We start from the raw sequence: 18,710 nt of genomic DNA, 5'->3' as shown, positions 1-18,710 counted from the left end.
AGCTTTGTCGAACCACTGAAATGTACTGGCTTGTCTAAGTTGTGCGTTCACGGTGACCATCATGCCTGTATATCAACTAATGTGGCTTGCGCTAATAACCACCCGATGATTGCACTGCCTGGACTTTCATCTCGACTATCGCCTGCTCTGTGGTGCTTGCACTCTTTCCACACAGAGCTGTAGTTGTACCGGTGGTGCCATTGGCAGAACAGCATGTACGTATTTCTCTTAGACTCCATCATCTCTCAGAAGATCAGCTCTGCTGTCACTATGTTCAAGTCTTACCTCGTTACCGAAGAAGACGGCACTTCTAAGATAGCAGGAGGCAGCTTCACAGACCCTCAGCTAGGACCATGCATCGAGTTCAGGAACTATGGTGGCTGCGAGTGGGCCTAAAGTGTTGTATAAAGACACATTGCTGACCTTTGGCCCCAAGCCTAAAGTGCTGCTAACCTGCTTAGCATATCCATCAACATTGTAGTACTGCTCTCAAACATTGTTTCAAGAATCTACAGGAAAAACTCCATTGATTCAAGTAGTATAAACAAAGCAGTAAATCTAGGCTGGAGTCTCAAACTTTTGAGGACTAACTACACCCTTTCATGGAGGGAGGAACCGGCAAGTGTCCAACACAAGAAGTGAAGACAATTCAAAGACTGCAGAACACAAACAGAACACTCAGAATATTAGAACTTTGGAATGTTGAGAGCTCCATCGAAGGCAATGGAGTACCTCCGGGCTAATAATGGGTCGTAAAAGCCTTCTGATCCAACGTTCCAATGTTTGTCTTTCTGTTTCTCCCATTTTAATTTAGAACAGTCTACCCTCAGTAGGTGTAGTGATCTAATAGCGGTGTAGCCCTTCTGCCTCGGGCTATACCGGCTGTGTAAGGCCCTCGCCTGCAGCTCGAGCCTACTGCTCGGGTTCAGTGCCTTCAATAATCTGTATAGCCCTCAGCAGCGGTCTAGGAGGCTTTATAATCTACTTTAAAGCATTAAATATATTATGGCATACAGCCACATCGTTTAGAGTTCTTTCTGTTTCTCCCTTTTTTTAAAAATATTTTTTAATAAACAGGCTGACAGGAGAAACACATATTAATACATACATCTGTTAACATCTATGATCAAGAAAATTATAATATATTCTCAGCGCTAAACAGCAATACTAAGCTGTAAATACGGGAGGGGACAGAGAAAAAAATAAAAAATTAAAAAAGGGGGAAGGTAAATTAAGAAGATAATAGAGCCCGTCTCATCCTATAAATGTTCCCCAATTTTTTTCATGTTTGCTCGTGGATCGGCTCCCTCTTAGCCTAGCTAAAGCTGACTCCATGGTGTAGATCTCAGTAACCAACGCCCACCAGTCCCAAACCGTGGGTGGATCAGTGCGAATGCAGGCTCTAGCCACAGTTAATTTAGCGCATGACATTAGTATTGAGGCCAACGCAGCTTGTGGGATTGGGTTACAATAAATGTCGAGCAAAACTGAGGCAGCGGTAAATATGGGTATTTGAATATGTTTGATTTTTAGAACATTCTGGATGTCCCCCCAATAATCCTTGAGGGTAGGGCAGGAAAACAACATGTGTATCAAGTCGGCGGCCTCTGTTGAGCATTTAGGGCATTTAGTTCGATCATTAGAGGAATTATTAGAAGACCATTTAGATATTATTTCGGGCGTGTAGTATAGCATACAGCTCGTTCTGAACTGTTGAAGCCTTAGGCTTGAAGAGCGAACCCGTTTATTAATGTTTGACAGAGCTCCCTATTTCTCTTGCTGTAATATTTATACCTAATAACCTGCCCCACTTATCTGCTAGCTTAGAACAATCATTTGGTTTGAAGCAAGATAGAACCTGATAAGTATCTCTTATAGTTGATTTGGTTTTTCCAGAGTATAGGCAGGACCAGATTTCGTTGTCTGTAGCCGCTAAAATTTGTTTTTTATTAATCAAATAGTCGTGCAGCTGTAAGTGTTTGTATCTCATAGTTTCAGGGAGATCGAATAGTAGTTTAAGAGTGTTAAATTCTATGAACCCATGAGTGCCATATAGATCCCCTAATACACTAATACCCTTCCTAGACCAGCTATGAGTAGAGTGGTCATTAAAGATTCCCGGTAAACCCGGGTTACCCCATAGCGGCATCATTGGATGATAATAAGTTATTTTACAGTAATTTGAGATATTACCCCACATCTTTATTAGGTCTCTGGCGGTCTTAAATTTGATTCTTTTAAAATAATTTGGATCGTTGGCTCGGAGCAGAAACATGTTTGAGTCTTGTTTTAGCATAAGAGTATGAAAGGGGAGTGTTCCTTCTTTAATAAGCAATTTCTGTTTCTCCCATTTTAATTTAGAACAGTCTACCCTCAGTAGGTGTAGTGATCTAATAGCGGTGTAGCCCTTCTGCCTCGGGCTATACCGGCTGTGTAAGGCCCTCGCCTGCAGCTCGAGCCTACTGCTCGGGTTCAGTGCCTTCAATAATCTGTATAGCCCTCAGCAGCGGTCTAGAAGGCTTTATAATCTACTTTAAAGCATTACATATATTATGGCATACAGCCACATCGTTTAGAGGTAGGCATCAATGGACAGTAAAAAGGCTTTCCATTGCAAACTATTACTGTACTACTCAGATGAACCCTGATACAGTACATAATCATCTCACCTGGTGTTGCCAGCGACATAACTGGATATCTCTATTGCGAGGTAATTACCCTCCGGCACAGAGGAGAATCCAAAAGGCAGTCAGCATGGCAGAAGTCTTCCAGTTTAAGTATGCTATTACACTTCCTGCACATAGATTTTTAATTAAACTCTGCCGTATGAAAATATTTCTGTCATCTGAGAGTCTCTTGAAATTACGTTCTCAAATCTTTTGAGGAAACGCGGACACTTGATCATCCTCTGGCCAGCCGTTTGGACCCTCAGCATAATCAGTGACGGCAAATCAAATAAGATCTCATCGAAGCTGCACAGATGAAGCTACGGAGCAGGATATACATTAGAGCAATGGTTGATGGATAGCGGCAACGTTGCCTTTCCGGAGACACCCATGCAGGAGACTACGGACGTCTCGGAGCGAGGAAATTATAGACACCCAGCCATACAGCGCAAATTTATAGGTTCTTTTGACATCATTAACTAAAAGCGCTGAGTCATGGTGCATCGTCTGCTTGTCCTTAAACACTGCCTAATGCAACTGACAGGAGACACCTGGGAAAAAATCCTCGAGTTGGACTATATGTACTAAGCAATAAACTTGTATTGCCTGAATTTCCACATTATCCTTAAGCTGCAGTAACCTGTTCAAATGTGAAATGCAAACATATTTCACAATGAGCGAGCCCTGCCAAATCTTTTTTTTTTTTTTTTTTTTTTTTAATCTGAAATTCTTTTTTTAAATCCAATTATTGGCTCCTCTTTCCCACGCTTGGGGAAGTACTTGTCTAGAATAACTTCAACTCTGTGCATTGCTGCACTTTGAGTTTTACTATTCATTCAATGGTAATATAAATCCATAGTAAAAATGTGAACTGCCAGAGGCTCAAATACTGATCTTAGAAGTGAAAAGCAGGTGGTGTTCACAAACTATGACACAGTTTGCACAATACCCACTCACAGCTACTGCGAGCATATCAGGCTAATACTTACAAAATACTGAAGGTATTGCACTGTGTGACTTTTAGCATTATTTACTAAACTGGTAAATTACAAGAAAACGTGGTCTTTGTCCCGCTCCAAATTTCTGAAGCTTTGCAAACCTCAAAGAGACACTATATTTTTTTAATTATGTTATCTGTCTTTCCTATAGGGTCTATAAATCACTTCTGAGTGTAAAATGAGAACTTTTATGGTATACCTTAAATAACTAGAATTTTAAAACTGTTCACTAAGCATGGGAAAAGCAAGCTACTGCTGATCTGGATGAGTCTAGGGAAACGTTAGGCATTCAAACCAACGCGCCAAGGCAACTTACAGCGCTGAAAAACGTTCTAACAGAGAAGCGGTCTCTTAACTGAATAGGATTCACCTCGATCTATTGATCCTAAGTGCCTTGAAGATAGGCTATATTAGGTGGATGAGGGTCCTACAAGCTCACTGTGGTTAGTGGAGAGAATTGAATATAGAGAAAAACATGAAGCATTAAAATAAGGAAGCATTCACATTTACCGCCATCCCTCCTGTAGATCCCAGGGAGAACAACCTGCTCTAGTTCTAATACTCCTCCTACATTAATAACACTCAACTCTTCCTACATATCACGAAGACGGAAAATGCCCGGATCGCAGCACATCTGCCCTGGAGTTGTGATGTGTAGAAAGATTATGAAGACTGTTAAATACAAAACTGACTGCTGTACCTCAAGAACAAAATGCATCAGCAAACAGCCACACATCTGCATCCCCATCCTCCCACTCTACTTAGGTCAATCAACCAAGCCATGAACAAAAGGCTTTAGATTACTATAGGTGAGGCACGCGATCAGCACCTCGCACGACAACCTGGATCTTCTCTGAAGTATCCTCACGAGGTCTGCCAGGCAGTAGTGGTAACTATTGTTATGACGCAAGTTCACATCGAAATCTCAGCTTATCTCATTCGGACAAATCAATTCACCTGCTAGAGGTGGCTGAGAAAACTTCAGTAGGACCTTTAGCTGGACAGAAGCCTTCCCACTCGAACTTCTGACTCCGTACTCACAGAACCAGCTTCATGACCCTCAGCCTCACAAGTCACCTAACCAATAACTGCAGAGAAGGGACCAAATTAGCAGAGCTACACCCCACAAGTGTTACATTCATTCAGCGCAAAGCACAGGGAGTCTGAATGACCTGGGAACGCTCCATCGCTGGCGTTTGTGCCTATCCATGGTAAAAGGACACTTGTACCAAAGCAAGATCACTCTTGTACTGTGAATTGGAAGGCATTAATCATGCACTGGTTCCAGCTGAACCCAGGAGCGCAGTCTATTCTTATTTTAACCTTTAGCGGGAGTGAATGTTCATGCTTTACACAGAGACTTACTTTACACCTACCAAGTTTTGGATTCGACTCCTAAAACGTTTGCAGGTGCAGCCAGACTTTTTGCTCCCTTTGCCAGCATTTCTTAGAAATCAACAGTAATGACAACAGCTATTGGATTTATATAGCACACTGTATTATATATCTGCTATTGTAAATAACTAATGTCCTCATTACCACATACTTGTTGCTCAGTTGACTGTATTAGGAAAAATGTAAGACTGGTTTAGTCTCCCTGGGAATCATACCCTTGATCTTCAGATCACAGTAAAAGTCAGCGGGGAGCACTTAACTTACTGAGCCATCTTGCTGGCTGTTGAGAGTAACATCACGACAAACTGGAAGTATCACTAAATATTCAATTTCCTTAAAATGATCTTGAATTCCATTACAAAAGGGAGCATTTAAAACCACCTGTACTGGGCACTCTTTATTTTGCACGTGTACCAAACAAAATGGTGAGTTGTTTATCCAGAGCTCAATTTTGATACATCGGTTTTCCAACTGTGACTGTTCCCGGTAATTTAAATTGAAGTGATCAGTCGCAAAGGTGAGCAACATAACTCAAAGATGCCCTCGTGCATATAAACTCCATTGGCTAGCTGAAGAAAATAACCAGAGCGGTTTCAAGCAGAACAATACTTTCCGAGGTTGCCCCCGTCTCTGGATTGTAAACCAAGGATCTCTCCCCTACTATCTGTCTTTTCAAATGTGTAACTTAATTAAGTGCAATAAGCTTCTAAGCACACAATACACGCTTTGCAAACATTAACATAAGCTGTAATCACAGAATCCTCTAACCAAATGCTGCTTTTATTTCTCCTACCCTACAATTGTTCACCTGTCAACCCTGTACGCCTCCATAACCTGTGTGTCGGATATGAAACAGCCGAAACAACTCTGTAATGGCTATTTTGCCAATGCAGTAATAACATTTTAACAGCAAAAAGCAAGCTCACAAAAGAGACCGATATTGTTCAAGCCATCTATCCGTCATGTGTAATCATGGACCACGACCAGCAGGGCTTGCCTGGTTGATCAATATTTGAACTTCTAAGAATAGCCTTGCTAAATCTTGTTGGGATCAGACTTCCTAGTCGTTTGTGGTCGCCAACACCTCATTCACCACCAATTATGGGAACTTTAAAGCCATTAAAACGTTAAGAACGATTTTCTTGATAAAAACACTTTTCAATAAAAATAGTAATCCATCAGCTCTAATGTGTTCACTATAACTGCACACATTCTGCGGCAGTGCTCATTGAATCGGCACGCCTGTCAGCCTGACTATTGGCCACCATTAACAGCATCATACTGAAGGGGCCAGACCAAACCAGCTCTCTAAGCTAACCAATTATTAGTAAAGTATCTAAGGCGAAAATGACCCCTTCCCGAGTTCCCACCATTAACAGCATCTAGCCATCACAAAACATGCTCACTGACAAAATCGCAAGCTCCTATGTCATATTGATAATCACCGCGACTTCTGCTGCCTAACCTTCCAAGTCAACATTATCAAATCCCACACACCAGCTCTTGAAACATACTGCCTTCAAAGCACACCTGCATAAATTGAGGAAAGAACCCCAAAAAGTCTAGAAAACGGCCAATCTCCATTCTGCTTTCCACATCAGTTGACAATTACTTTTTGGACATGGGTGGCACACAGTAACGCCTCACGGAAAACCCTTATACTTAATTTTGCAGTTCATGACTTAGTTTCTTAACTGAATTTGTTTACATCCATTTAAATGCTCCAGATGGAAACAGGAAATGCAAGCACTACAAATATTCCAGAATTATACAATTATAGTACTTGGCAACAGTCAACACAAACAGCTCAGTGGAAATCAACCTGCTCCGATTAGAAGAAGACCTTCTTTAGGCAAAACAAGCAGACAGTTAACATCTACATAAGGCAATCTGTGGATATCTCAACCAAGCATTCGGTCAGCCCACTATGTAATATCAGAAGGACCGCTTTATAAAAACATGTAACAAAGAGAATCCATAGGAAAGAAAAAACATCACTATGACCATACAATGAATAAGTTTAAGCAACCAGTGGATGAACCTTACATGATCCCTTTCAAGAAAACCCTTATCAGACAATGGAAACCCTGTCTGTTGAGTTCATGGCTGGTTTTCTTCCTGTACTATTTAAAGGATTTAAAGGAATGGCACCTGATTTTTTCGCTGTATTACACCCAGGGCTGGCTGACTGCATAATCTCCAATATTAGTTTCACAATAGTTCGCTGACATTTAATGTTGACAGTTCTGCGGAGTAATCACTAATATCTGGCCCTCGTCCGCACTGCTGGTGAAGAGGGCACTATGGGCCTGGTTATCAGTGCTCTGGGATCAGAAAGGATAATTCCCTCATCTGAGAAAATCCTACACCAATACGATTGGAATTTATCAGGCGCGATAATTAATAACCTGTACAGAGCGTTGCCCTGAAAATGGGGCATAACAGGCAGAATTTCAAGCTTACCACACCCAATCCGCAGGTTCCATTTTTTCCAGATCTTTTTCACTCTTTAAATTCCAGCAGGTTTGACCTGCCAAAAGGTAACATGGGGCGTGGACTTTATCGCACCCAGTAATTACAAGGGGAGATAAACATCACACCATTTATAATTGTGATCCCTGAGACAACAGGTGCTTGCGTAGGGATTACAATTTACGGAGCCAAGTATACTCACACAATATTTCCACACAGTGCAACTAATATAACATTTTAAAGAGACATCCAATTATATTCTATACGTTTCGCTATCACCATGTTCACAACCGCACCTAGGATGCCAGGTCTGGTGGCTTAGTGGACTAATGCGTCCACTGTAGGGGCCTGTGCTCGACCTAATGGTCACAGGTTCAAATCCCGTCAGGACCACTCAGCCTTTCATCATTCTAAGTTCGATAAAATGAGTACTATTGAGTTGGGTAACAAACATTTGTTATTCAGTGCCAAGAGGCCTATGGGGGAAATGTCCGCTTTACAAATGCATGTTATGTTATAATTCACAATACTACACATACCAGCTAACAACAGAACAGAACCTCTTACGCTCACAGAACACAGCAAGGCAGGTCAGCAAATAGCCATCCTGACACCCCAACACCACTAACGCCAGTTAACACACTTTTATCAAAACTTACCAAGCAATGAGAAAACTCAATAACCCATACAGTGGAGAGATGTGGTGCAGCAGCCAGGACAGCTGACTTCGGAGCACAGGGCTCACAGGTTCGATCACTGGCTCCGGTGGCAGCTCAGCTCAGCACCATGTGACTCTGGGCAATAGCTCACTTAATTTCCACAACGGCCCCCAGCGCCTTGAGACCCATATGGGTGAGTAGTTCGCGCTTTACAAATACGGATTTACATTTATACAGCACAAACACTTTGACAAGACCTCAAGCCACACCATCTTAACTCCTATCAATTAGTAGAATACATAATGTAAATCACAGAGCCACAAATACACCGCAGACTGTAATAAATGTAACCAGCCTCTAGTCTGCCTGAATCCGAAAAATCACAGTGGGTACCAGATCCAGACCAAGGCTGTACTACAGTAGCATGCATGCTCTAGTCTAACAACAACCAGGCAGTTTAGCCTCTCAATTCTCTATGAAGAGAGAAGCTCAATTTCTTTCCATTAGTGGTACCAGCACACATGACACTAGACCATAACCAGGTGAAAGCGCATCTTTATCGCTGCTAATTTAAGAAAGCAATTCGATGAGACTGACTTTTTGAACGGACCGTCTCATGGTTGGCGTTAGAACCTCCAACTACTTCTGTACAGCGGAACGTTTTGACCCATTGCTTCACTAGACCCTGTCACTCCGACTACAGACCTTTTGAGACTCCGTAATTCAGCCGGCCTATATTTTCACAGGGTCCGTATCATTGTGCAAGTTTTAAATCCCTAAATGGCACCGGTTCAAAACGTCTAGCAGCCCTTCCAACTTCAGAAGCTTTTTAATGCTCTCACAGTCAGACAAACAAAAGCCTTAGAATACAAATTGGAAAAACCTTAAAAATCTCTGCGATTATCGTTCTTGATAAGAAAATCCACTTGTGTCTTTAAAACAATAATTTCATCTCAATCCAGTGTGTACAGGGTCACTTAAGTAGCCATTGCGCCATCAATCCCTGCCATGCTGCAGGCCAGCTTCTGCATCAGCCATGTTTGCCAGGTAGCTGACGAGTCAGACAAGCTCCACCTCCTCAATGCCTGTAATGCCTAGATCCTCCCCCTCTGCTCTTGCTTCACTGCTCTTATTTGGCCCTTCCCTGGAAATGTCTGCACCAGCCCCATTGCAAACACTGGACAATCCGGTTTTCTTGCAGACCAAACATTTTCAACAGCCCATCTTGACCTTTCGCCGCGGCCATACTAAGCACTAGGCCGGCGACATCACCAGTAATCCATTATTGTTCCAACCCTCCTGGCAGACACACTGAATAAATGTGGCTTTTGTTTTTTGCACCAGTGGGACTTCATCAGCTGCTAAGGTGGACAGCAGCACCATAGTGACAACTGGCACCGCTGCGGTTCCCCATCCGTAGAAGGTCCGGCCATGAATAGACACGCTCTGAATGAAGGAAATCATCTTGAATATCCCACCAATTACCACAAGCAGGGCGCCCTGGTGCTAGGTTGTTTAAATAACAAGTGCACGAATAATTAACCCATTGCAAAGAGACAAGACCGCAGTTGCTGAAGAAATTAAACAGTCTGCTGAGGTGGCTCAGAGATCCAGGCCTAGGGAGAGGCCACAGAAAGAGTGTGACCACCTTGCCTCACATGGCTAAATTTTGAGACCGCCAGAAGACTGGAAGACACAGAAGGCAGCGTTCCATCAGCTTTGTACTGAACAAATGTCTCTACAGCTCACTAGAAGCAGAGGCATGCCTCGCTTAAAGGCAGACAGGCAGCTTTAAGTAGGTGTCCCTGTCCCAGTGGCAGCCACTAGAGCAAGTTCAGATGAGCAGAAACCGAAGTTTGCCTGTTTAAGCCCAAGACAAGTTGGACAGAAGCGTTTTGAATGCATTGCGGTCTGGTTTCAAAATAAAGTGCAAGGCCGAGCTACAAGTTATTACAGTAGTCCAGTCACAAGAAGTGTAGGCATTTAATGCTAACCTAGTGGGAAATCAATCAGGACATTGTGACGCAGAACATAAAAAAGAAAAAAAAATGCAAGGCAGATGAAAGTCAGTTGATCTGTTCCACAAAAGAGTTTATAATCAAAAGGTAGATTACCACCAGCTAGAGTTTGAGATTGAGGACTTGCCAGATACTGGTACCTCGGTTTTATCAGAGGTTACAGGCACAGAGAGTCAGAGTCCATCCTAAACACGGCGGGTCTTCGGACATAGACCTGACGCACCCCACATAAAACATTTTAAATGAACACCGCCTGCAAGTGAGCAGTCAAAAGTAGTTTGAATCACTCACCCCAGGTTATACACTCCAAATGGTGCCAGACGCTTCAGCAGAATTTCTGCAAGACTGCATCACAAGAGAGCTCCATTCAAATCCATTACACAAGAGCACAAAATATAACAGACCTTCAACCGGGTCTTTGCATGTCAGAGTCATTCAGAAATCCTGTTTGTGAAAACACACCCTTGGTAGAGTCCTTCATCAGTCTTAGAGGTGGGCAGTCGGCTCCATGAGGGGTTTGGGTCACAAATACACACTGAGAACTCTCGACCAAACAAATGAAGAGCTTGACATTAGTAATGTGATTTAATACAGGAGTAACTCATCATAGGTGATGTGCCAGTCCCTGCTTGTCTCCATCCTACCACTTACTTACCAAATATCATCTTCCCTTTGTCTTCCATATGTCTCTAAAGGTTAACCTATATGGTTTACCTATTGTACAGCTCCTTAAAAGAATGTATTAACTTATATTAAACTTGACTTGTTTGACTTGCATAGTAAATTAAAAAACAGCAATGAAAAAACACAATTTTATTGAATTTCCTACATCTAATGCCATTCTAACTTAAGAGTATTTTAATGAAAATTGCGTCCGTTTCCTTTAGGAATGAGGAGGTCTATCCTATCCCCATCTTCACTTCTCTACAATGCATAATTTTGAATAACTGAATGACTCATTACAGGACTTCTGGTTTAACCCATTTGGCACCTTACTGTACAGGACTACTGACCCCGCCTCGATCCGTCTGGAAATGTGGTTCCCACAACTTCTTTCTGGAATCTAGATGAAGCTTCACAAAATTGTGTACAGTAATAATACAACATCCCATGTTCTGCTGGTTATACCACTCCTATGCACCATCAGATCCCACACAAGACTATACTGCTACAGAGTGCCGCATGTACATAAATTGGTACGAAGTCTGCACCTATACACTCCAGATACAGATGCAGTACTCCAGAGCAGACCTCACCAGTGATAGAATGTGTTACGGGGAATCCTCAACTGACATTTACTTGTGTATGTTGTGAAAGGCCTAAGTTTGTAATAGCTCACTGGAGTAACGCCTTCTCTCCATACACCTGTGCTTGAGCCTGTGGTTATATGTTTAGATCCCAGCGGGCTCACTCAGAGTTTTGTGCCATCAACCTTCCATGGTCAATAAAATAATTTGGGTAAATACATTTATCTATTAATAGTGCCAAAGGTCTCTTTTTGCTGGTGAATATGCCCTCTACAAATACACCTCTTATGTTATGTAAATGTAGTGAGCACTTTGTAGTGCTACAGGCTCAAGTGTCCTCCACTGGCTAGCTATTAACCCACAGTGTGTAGAGATGGTCTAGTGGGCCTCATTGACATTGTAAACAGGGGGTCAGGTCTCTCAGCCAGGACTCTAGTATTGGGAAGTCAAGTGCTGGGTCTCAGGGACCAAGTCAGCATGTACTGGGGGTTCAAGATTTTAAAGATTTCAAAACACTGTGCTCAAAACACTGCTAACATAAAAACACAGCTCTACTATACATGCCCCACCCCATGAATTCAGATTGAAAATAGACTACAGATATGGCTGCACCGTAGATTTGTTCAAGGAGTAGCAAACGTCCTGTTTTCTTCAGACATACCTCTCCGTAGACACACAACCATCTCATAAGTATGTGTACCAGGGCATAACCCGCTGTTCCAAACATGAGGCAGCCACACATTCTATGCAACATCAAAAATAATTGAACACAAATATAGCACCAAAAGAGTAGAAGAGCACTGACAGACAAACAACAAGCACTGTCAAAAGCCAAATGGTCTCACCGATGCAATATACTGCACACAGGGCAGCCATCTTGGAATGGTGTTTATTATGCTTTCTTTTTGAAAAAAGATTCCTAGTTTAACATAGTGTGTGTGCATGCACAAGCAGCCATTTTGTTATTTTTGTCCCCTCTACAACACTGACACACAAAAATATATATATATATCTGAACAGGCAAGGCAAAATAAACTCCACGAAAACAACTGACTGCAGCCCACCAGCTAGTGGTATCTATACTAAGAGATTACTAAATCTTTGACCCAACTTCAGTAGATGACCATCCCAGAAACAACGTCAACGACAATATCAAGTCCAATAATACACAGCTAAAAACTGAACCAGTAGTCCGAGACCTCACTTTCCAAAGGCTACCAATAATGCCAAGACAATTGTTTAGGCTTAACACATCCTACCTGCAACAAAACCAGGTGTGTGCATAGGGAGTTGTAAATGAAGCAGAAATTGGTTTACAAATACAGATCAGTCAACACTTCTGGCCAAAGTATAATGTATCATTCCTCTAAGTTTCAACTGAAAATAAAAAAAAAAACACTCTTTGTACTCTTGCAGCTATAATGAGCTATGAAAGGCTGCAACGGCTGCAGCGTGCTAACCACGGATTTGCTGAGTTGTGAAAAGGCAATCATGTTTAAGTGCTCAGCGTAGCAAGCTGACGTGAATGGATGATATCAACTTGGAGCACCACAGAACTTCAAGCACGGTCCATGCTTGAAGACGCTATTGGAAAATTGAAGACCAGTGACGGCGTGGGGTAATTCACCAGTCGAACACTATGCCACGGACTCAGGTCTGCAATGGAAGCCATCAAGCACTTTTTCATGGATTCCAGCCAATACATCCTGCTTAGACGATAATGCTGCAATAATGCAAGTCTTAGGTACCTTGCGATAAGAAACAGAGATTAGAAACTCCAATTCCATCGGCCAAATTACCCATTTCTCATCCCAGGTTAAAGGGAGAGCAGATTCTTGGCACAACTGCATTTCAATAGAATCCTGTTTTCAATTAAACTCTGGGAGTCTACAGGAAAAAAAAGGTTGGCATTTTAAGCTCTCGTGGTAAATCTAACAGCCAGTGCCTCCAAGGGGATGCAAGAGGGATCTCCAATCCCAGTGCATTTCTCAACTTTCGTCCTCGCAAAGCAATTACAACGTTGCGAGAACAGGCTCAGCAAAATGTAGCCGAAAATAATTACTTTCGGATTTCTCCTATGAGGATTGCCGAGAACTTTTTCCTTTCAGATCTCTTAGAATTTACTGCGTTGAACAGAGATGGGACTAACAGCTCTTCCAAGACAATTTTGTTTGGGATTATTGTATTCAAAATTATTTGCTGAGCATCCTAAATAAAATGTCTGTTCAGAGGTACCATCAAAACAGTACATTGAACTTTATTGAGAACTGAATTTGAGAGAGGCCGGAGATTTACACTTTATGGAATGCTGTATGTTGGAGTCCAGAGAAAGACATTCAAAGAAGGCTTGGAAGACTTGTATTGCTAATGAAAGGCTACTTACCTTCTGCATTAAACGGCCTTTTACGCGCTCTTGTTCGGACGCCTCGAGATGCTCTTGTGAGGGATGAATGTGTGACATCACGGCTGAAGAGCACCACTCTAACCATGGACGCGGTAGGATTTCCATCCGCTCTCGGAGGCTGCTAAATCAATAAAGCTTATACGGTATCTGTGTCGAATAATATCAAACACCGCACAGGAGTCCGTAGCAGCCCTTTGCTTCTCAAAGCCCTGTGTCAATACCAAAGGGATCAAACGATTACTTCCCTAGACAACTGAGGACTACCAGGATCAGCGTCTTCCTAGCTAAGAACGCTCGACTTCAATAAATTTCATGCTGCGGGTTTGCAAAGCAAGGTTCGATGCTGAACAAGTCCAGCCAAAAAATACAGGGCCTCGACACCTGCTAATGAACGCAATAAAAAAATAACATGGCTAGATGATATAAGGTGTAGGCTCTTGAGGTCCCTCAGAGGGCCAAAGCTCGGGGAATCACTGATGAACTGGATGTAAAGAAGAGGTGGTGTGGGCTACCCCAGAGGTGCTGTATCAGTTAACTGAACATCAACACCACTGTAAGAGCTGCGCATAGTGGGGACCAGGCTGGTGCGGTTGCATCTCAGCTGTCGTTGCAACAATCACAAGGACTGGGGCACTCAAATGAAATAAACGGTTCCGCTTTGGAGGGAGGGAGGGGTGATTGATGGAGGGAATTTGTGTCCTCATTACCGGTTGTAACGCATTTATTTCTGCCAAACAGGAGCCGTAATGAGGAAATCTGAGAGAGTATGGCCGATTACTCCACCATAAACATGTGGGATGGGACTTGGGGCTCTGACTAACACGCAGCGGGGCTCAGACGCCCCCCGAGGCCGCCTGTCTGATCAAGCGCTGAAGCATCGCAGGAGCCTTGAGGGGCACATTGACCAGGTCACTCCGAGGTAAAGGCATCAAGGAATAGAGGGCAGCAGGGACCCTGACCCCATCACCCTGCAAAGCCTGCGTCATCACCACAGTCCACGCCATTCTGTCCACCGTGGAGCCTCCCTCCAGAAGTTATGTTTTCAGCCCTTTGAGACTTTCCACGTGCATTCAGCTGCTAGCATGGTCTAGTCGTGCCCCCCCCCCCTCCCCTTGCCTCGGGAAGGGTGGCTCTCTGAGGGGGTGGCTTTAAAGCACACGGCAGAAAGCTGGCGTGGTGCGCCTGAGCCGAATCTGACAGCCGGTGGCGGGTCAGTGGCTCCGGCAGACCCCTTTGATCATGATCCCGGCAGCAACATTGTGTTTTCTGGTTCTCTTGCGAAGCCTTTACAGAGCCCAGTTCAAGCCCAACCAGGGTAGTTGTGTGTGGCGAGATGGGACCGAGGCATGTTTATCTGTGTGGCGAGGATGGGGGGAGGTTTACACGATACAGTGTTCGCGCACGTCTTGTTTCACAATGTCAGTGTATTTCTAAATGTATGCGTTTTGTGCGGGAGAAGGTCCCCAAGTGTTGGTGTGCTTTCCAGGCGTTTCGTGTGGGAGTCTGCGTGTGCCTGCACATGTGTTTCTGTGCGTGTGTTGTCTGTGTTTGAGAGGGTCTGCGTGGTATTTATGGCTAGGTTGTTGTGGGTGTTTTCGTCTGCCCAGAGACAAGTTCCCTTGACAGATATTTCTCCCCTGAAGAGAAACATTAACGCCCCCTTTTGACCGCGTACAGACCCCATGGCCGATTGTGCAATGGCCACTTGCAGTCCTTAACGTCACCTTACCTCGCACAAGGCAAGCCAGGTGTGGGCAGTAATTTAGTAATCACAAATGTCAACACATAACAAAATGTGGAAAACCACTCCACCACCGCTTAGAAGAGCACTCGTATGTTTTTGATGGCGAGGGTGTAATTGTGTGTCCTTTCAATGTCACCTAGTTACAGATTCGCAAATGCACGTTACATTACAAAACGGTTGCATACGAGACAAGTAAATACATTTTTACACAATCTATATCGTAAAGCAAGTTACCAAGAAGGATACACACATGACCCCCTATGCCCCTGCCCATTGCCAATGCACACACAGTACTCCACGCCAGACCCCCAGGGCAAAGCGCCCCCTTTACTTACTCGGAGTACCAAGCTCTCCCGCTGGAAAATGAGAAAGAATCGCGTTAACTTTTTGGTTCAAGGGGGGGGGGAAAACACACACACGCGTGCCGCAGGCAGTCGCCGCAAAAAGGGGCATTTACTAACCCATGTCCCGGCGGCGGGCATCAGTCCACATCCCGGTCAGTACCCCGCCGCAGCCGGGCCTTAGAGGGGGCGGCCGAGCAGGGCGCCCCCGGGGCGACGCGGCGCTGCCATTCCCGGGATCTGTCAAAAAGAGAAGAACCAGGCGGAAAAAAAAAATCAAGGGGAAAATGGCGTCTCCTGCAGCTGAAGGAGCCAGAGATTCACACGGAGGAGGCGCCGGGGCTTTCGATCGATCCGTCCGGAGATCCACTGGCTGCCTGCGGGGTCGATGGCGGGATCGCCGGGGTGGGGAGGCTGCACGGGGCCGCGCTCCGCCCGCCCCGCGCCGGCTCCTGGTTTTTCGCAGTGGCGGAGAGGGAGGTTTCGCTGATGACTGCAGTTTAATCAGAGCTGGACTGCCTGTGATTGCTCCGCAGGCTCCCCCGCCACCTCCACCGCCTCCTCCTCCGCCTCCTCCCCAGCCCGGGCTCCCAGTCCCGGAGCGCCAAGGAGGGAAAAGAGAGCGAGCAAGCGAGAGCGCGGGGAAAGAGCAGGACGCGGCTGGCGGAGGGAAAGAAAAAAAAAATCAATGCGCCTCGAAAACCCTCGCGGTGCAGGGGGAGCTGTCGGCGGTGGTCTCCGGGGCAGCAGAGCTCCCCCGATTTTTTTTGTCTTCAGAATGGAGTGCCGTTTTTTTCTCTCTATGAATCGGATCCAGGAGCGGGGTGGCGGCTGGACTGTTGTTCCCTCTCTGAACAGGGATTAACGAGCACCCTCCCAGGGGCCGCCGAACAGCCTCGGGGCGGGCAGATGTCACAGGAGCTCCTCTGGCGGGCGAGGCTGAAAAAAGCACAGTTTTCCAGCCTGGTGGTGTCTGACCACCTGCCCTCCCGCCACCCGGCTTTGTGTCAGAAGCGAAATATCCAGTAGTGTGTGGTAGCGCCTAGAAGGACGCCAGGTTCGCGAATCCAAATCCTGAAGTTCCCAACTTATTGCGTGCATGAACTGCCAGTGGTAGCATCAACTGCATCCGCCCAAAATACCTACAGTACACGCAGCAAGCACAGACCCCAGAAATGCAGTGTACAGAAGCGAGTTCAGTGGCACCCCCCAGCCCCCGGAAGGAACACACACCGTACCTGGGGGAGTGGACGAACCATCGCGCTGCCTAACCCTCACCCGCCCTTCTGGGAAACGGAGGGGCCGGCCCTGAACAACTTTGCCCGGTGGTCGGTGTGTGTCGGCGTCGGCTGCATCGCACCAGGTTAGCTGGCTCGGCTCAGAGACGATGCAGCGGGAGGAGGAGGCGGCTTGCTCCGGGCCCGTCCCCGCGTCACTAAGGAAACCAGAGCAAGGCCCCAAACTGAAAGCATGCCCCAGCCTTAACCCTCTGCCTGCCAGGCGGGGACGGGAGCGCGCCTGTCACTCACGGCGGTGACAGGCAGTGGAGCATGGCGCACCCGGGCGATGCTGCGAGGGAGCCTCGTGCCACCCCCCACCAAACTAGCAGATTGAGAGGATGGACAAGTTACATTGTATGATAGGGCATCGCAGTATGCGGCCACTGGGGTCGGACTGGGACAGAAAATCGACCCGGTCATCAAAATCGAGTGCCCCCCTTTACCGATCCAGACAACTGAAAAAGTGACCCATGTGTGCAAACTGGAACAGTTATTAACTTGTAAAGACCCACTCTATAAATGTTTTTCAAATTATGGAAGACTGCAAGGTTTTGAGCTTGCTGCAGGCAATGTTTGTTGTAATATCCTGGAAATACACAGTAAAACCGTGCAGCAGACCATAACACAGGCATAGAGTTAAGAAAAAAAGGTCCATGCAGTGACCTGTCAGACTAGTCCATTAGGCCTGCCCGATTGCCCTACATGCCAGTCCTACCACACCCCGAAAGAAACACGCGGGATAGCAGCATCTACACCACCAACAAGCACATTTAAGAAACCCGAGGTTGTGTGAACAAATCCACCACAGATCTAGGTGAATTATCCTGTCACGGATCTGGCCCATTTCCAGTCAAAACAAAAAATAAAGCTAAATGACATAACTATGTATCAAAGTCCTTGCTTGTTGTCTTTACTATTGTTGCCATGATTTGAGTAACTTTTTGAATGTAATCGTGCACACACCACACAAAACGGTGCGTAAATAGATACAATGTACTACAAAATAGCAAACATCTGTGCCAAATGCTACATAAGTAACAGCAGGCCAAATGTAAACAAATCTAAGTCAGGAAAAAACAGAGCGTGTGGCAGAAATGTTAGCTGGCCACTTAGAAATCGACCCTGCCAACTTTAGATCGAGTGGGGCATTATATTTAGATATGGATGGAAAATCCTCTTACTGCACATATCGGAATTACGAATTTTGTGTTAAAAATACATTTCAACAGGTTAAACCTGCTTGAATATGCTGGGCAATTACAAGATGATGGCCGGACTGCTAAAACTTTTTGCCCACTCACCCCAGTCAAGAGATCTGGGCTTAATCCATCGTTCTTTTGCTCACTACGCCATCCCAATTTGGACCCAGCTCTAGAATTTGCTGGGGGAACAATTCTTGGTAAATACCAGAACATACAGTTTTGGTGAGGTAAGCACCAAAATCTGCATGTTATAGCTAAAATAGCTCACAGTGGGCGATATTCAT

The 18,710-nt window shown here is 45.0% G+C and overlaps 1 protein-coding gene across 3 annotated transcripts in view; it reads right to left on the bottom strand.

The window, feature by feature from the left end:
* SETBP1 (SET binding protein 1) overlaps nucleotides 1–18,114 on the bottom strand; it is a 289,316-nt gene extending 271,202 nt beyond the window's left edge. Inside the window, exons 1-2 of one of the 3 annotated variants that reach the window (XM_085629078.1) lie at nucleotides 16,065–18,114; nucleotides 15,939–15,959 (exon numbers count right to left, since the gene is read on the bottom strand). The gene's annotated coding sequence lies outside the window, so the exon portion shown is untranslated. The remainder of the gene's footprint in view (nucleotides 1–15,938; nucleotides 15,960–16,064) is intronic. The other 2 variants (XM_085629060.1, XM_085629069.1) reach the window with 2 other exon arrangements.
* Nucleotides 18,115–18,710: the final 596 nt, after the last annotated feature.

The sequence above is a fragment of the Triturus cristatus genome, chromosome 2_1 (genome assembly GCF_964204655.1).
Source record: "Triturus cristatus chromosome 2_1, aTriCri1.1, whole genome shotgun sequence".
Taxonomy (NCBI): domain Eukaryota; kingdom Metazoa; phylum Chordata; class Amphibia; order Caudata; family Salamandridae; genus Triturus; species Triturus cristatus.
Note: the sequence above shows the minus strand (reverse complement) of the source record. Positions and strands in the feature narration are given on the sequence as shown.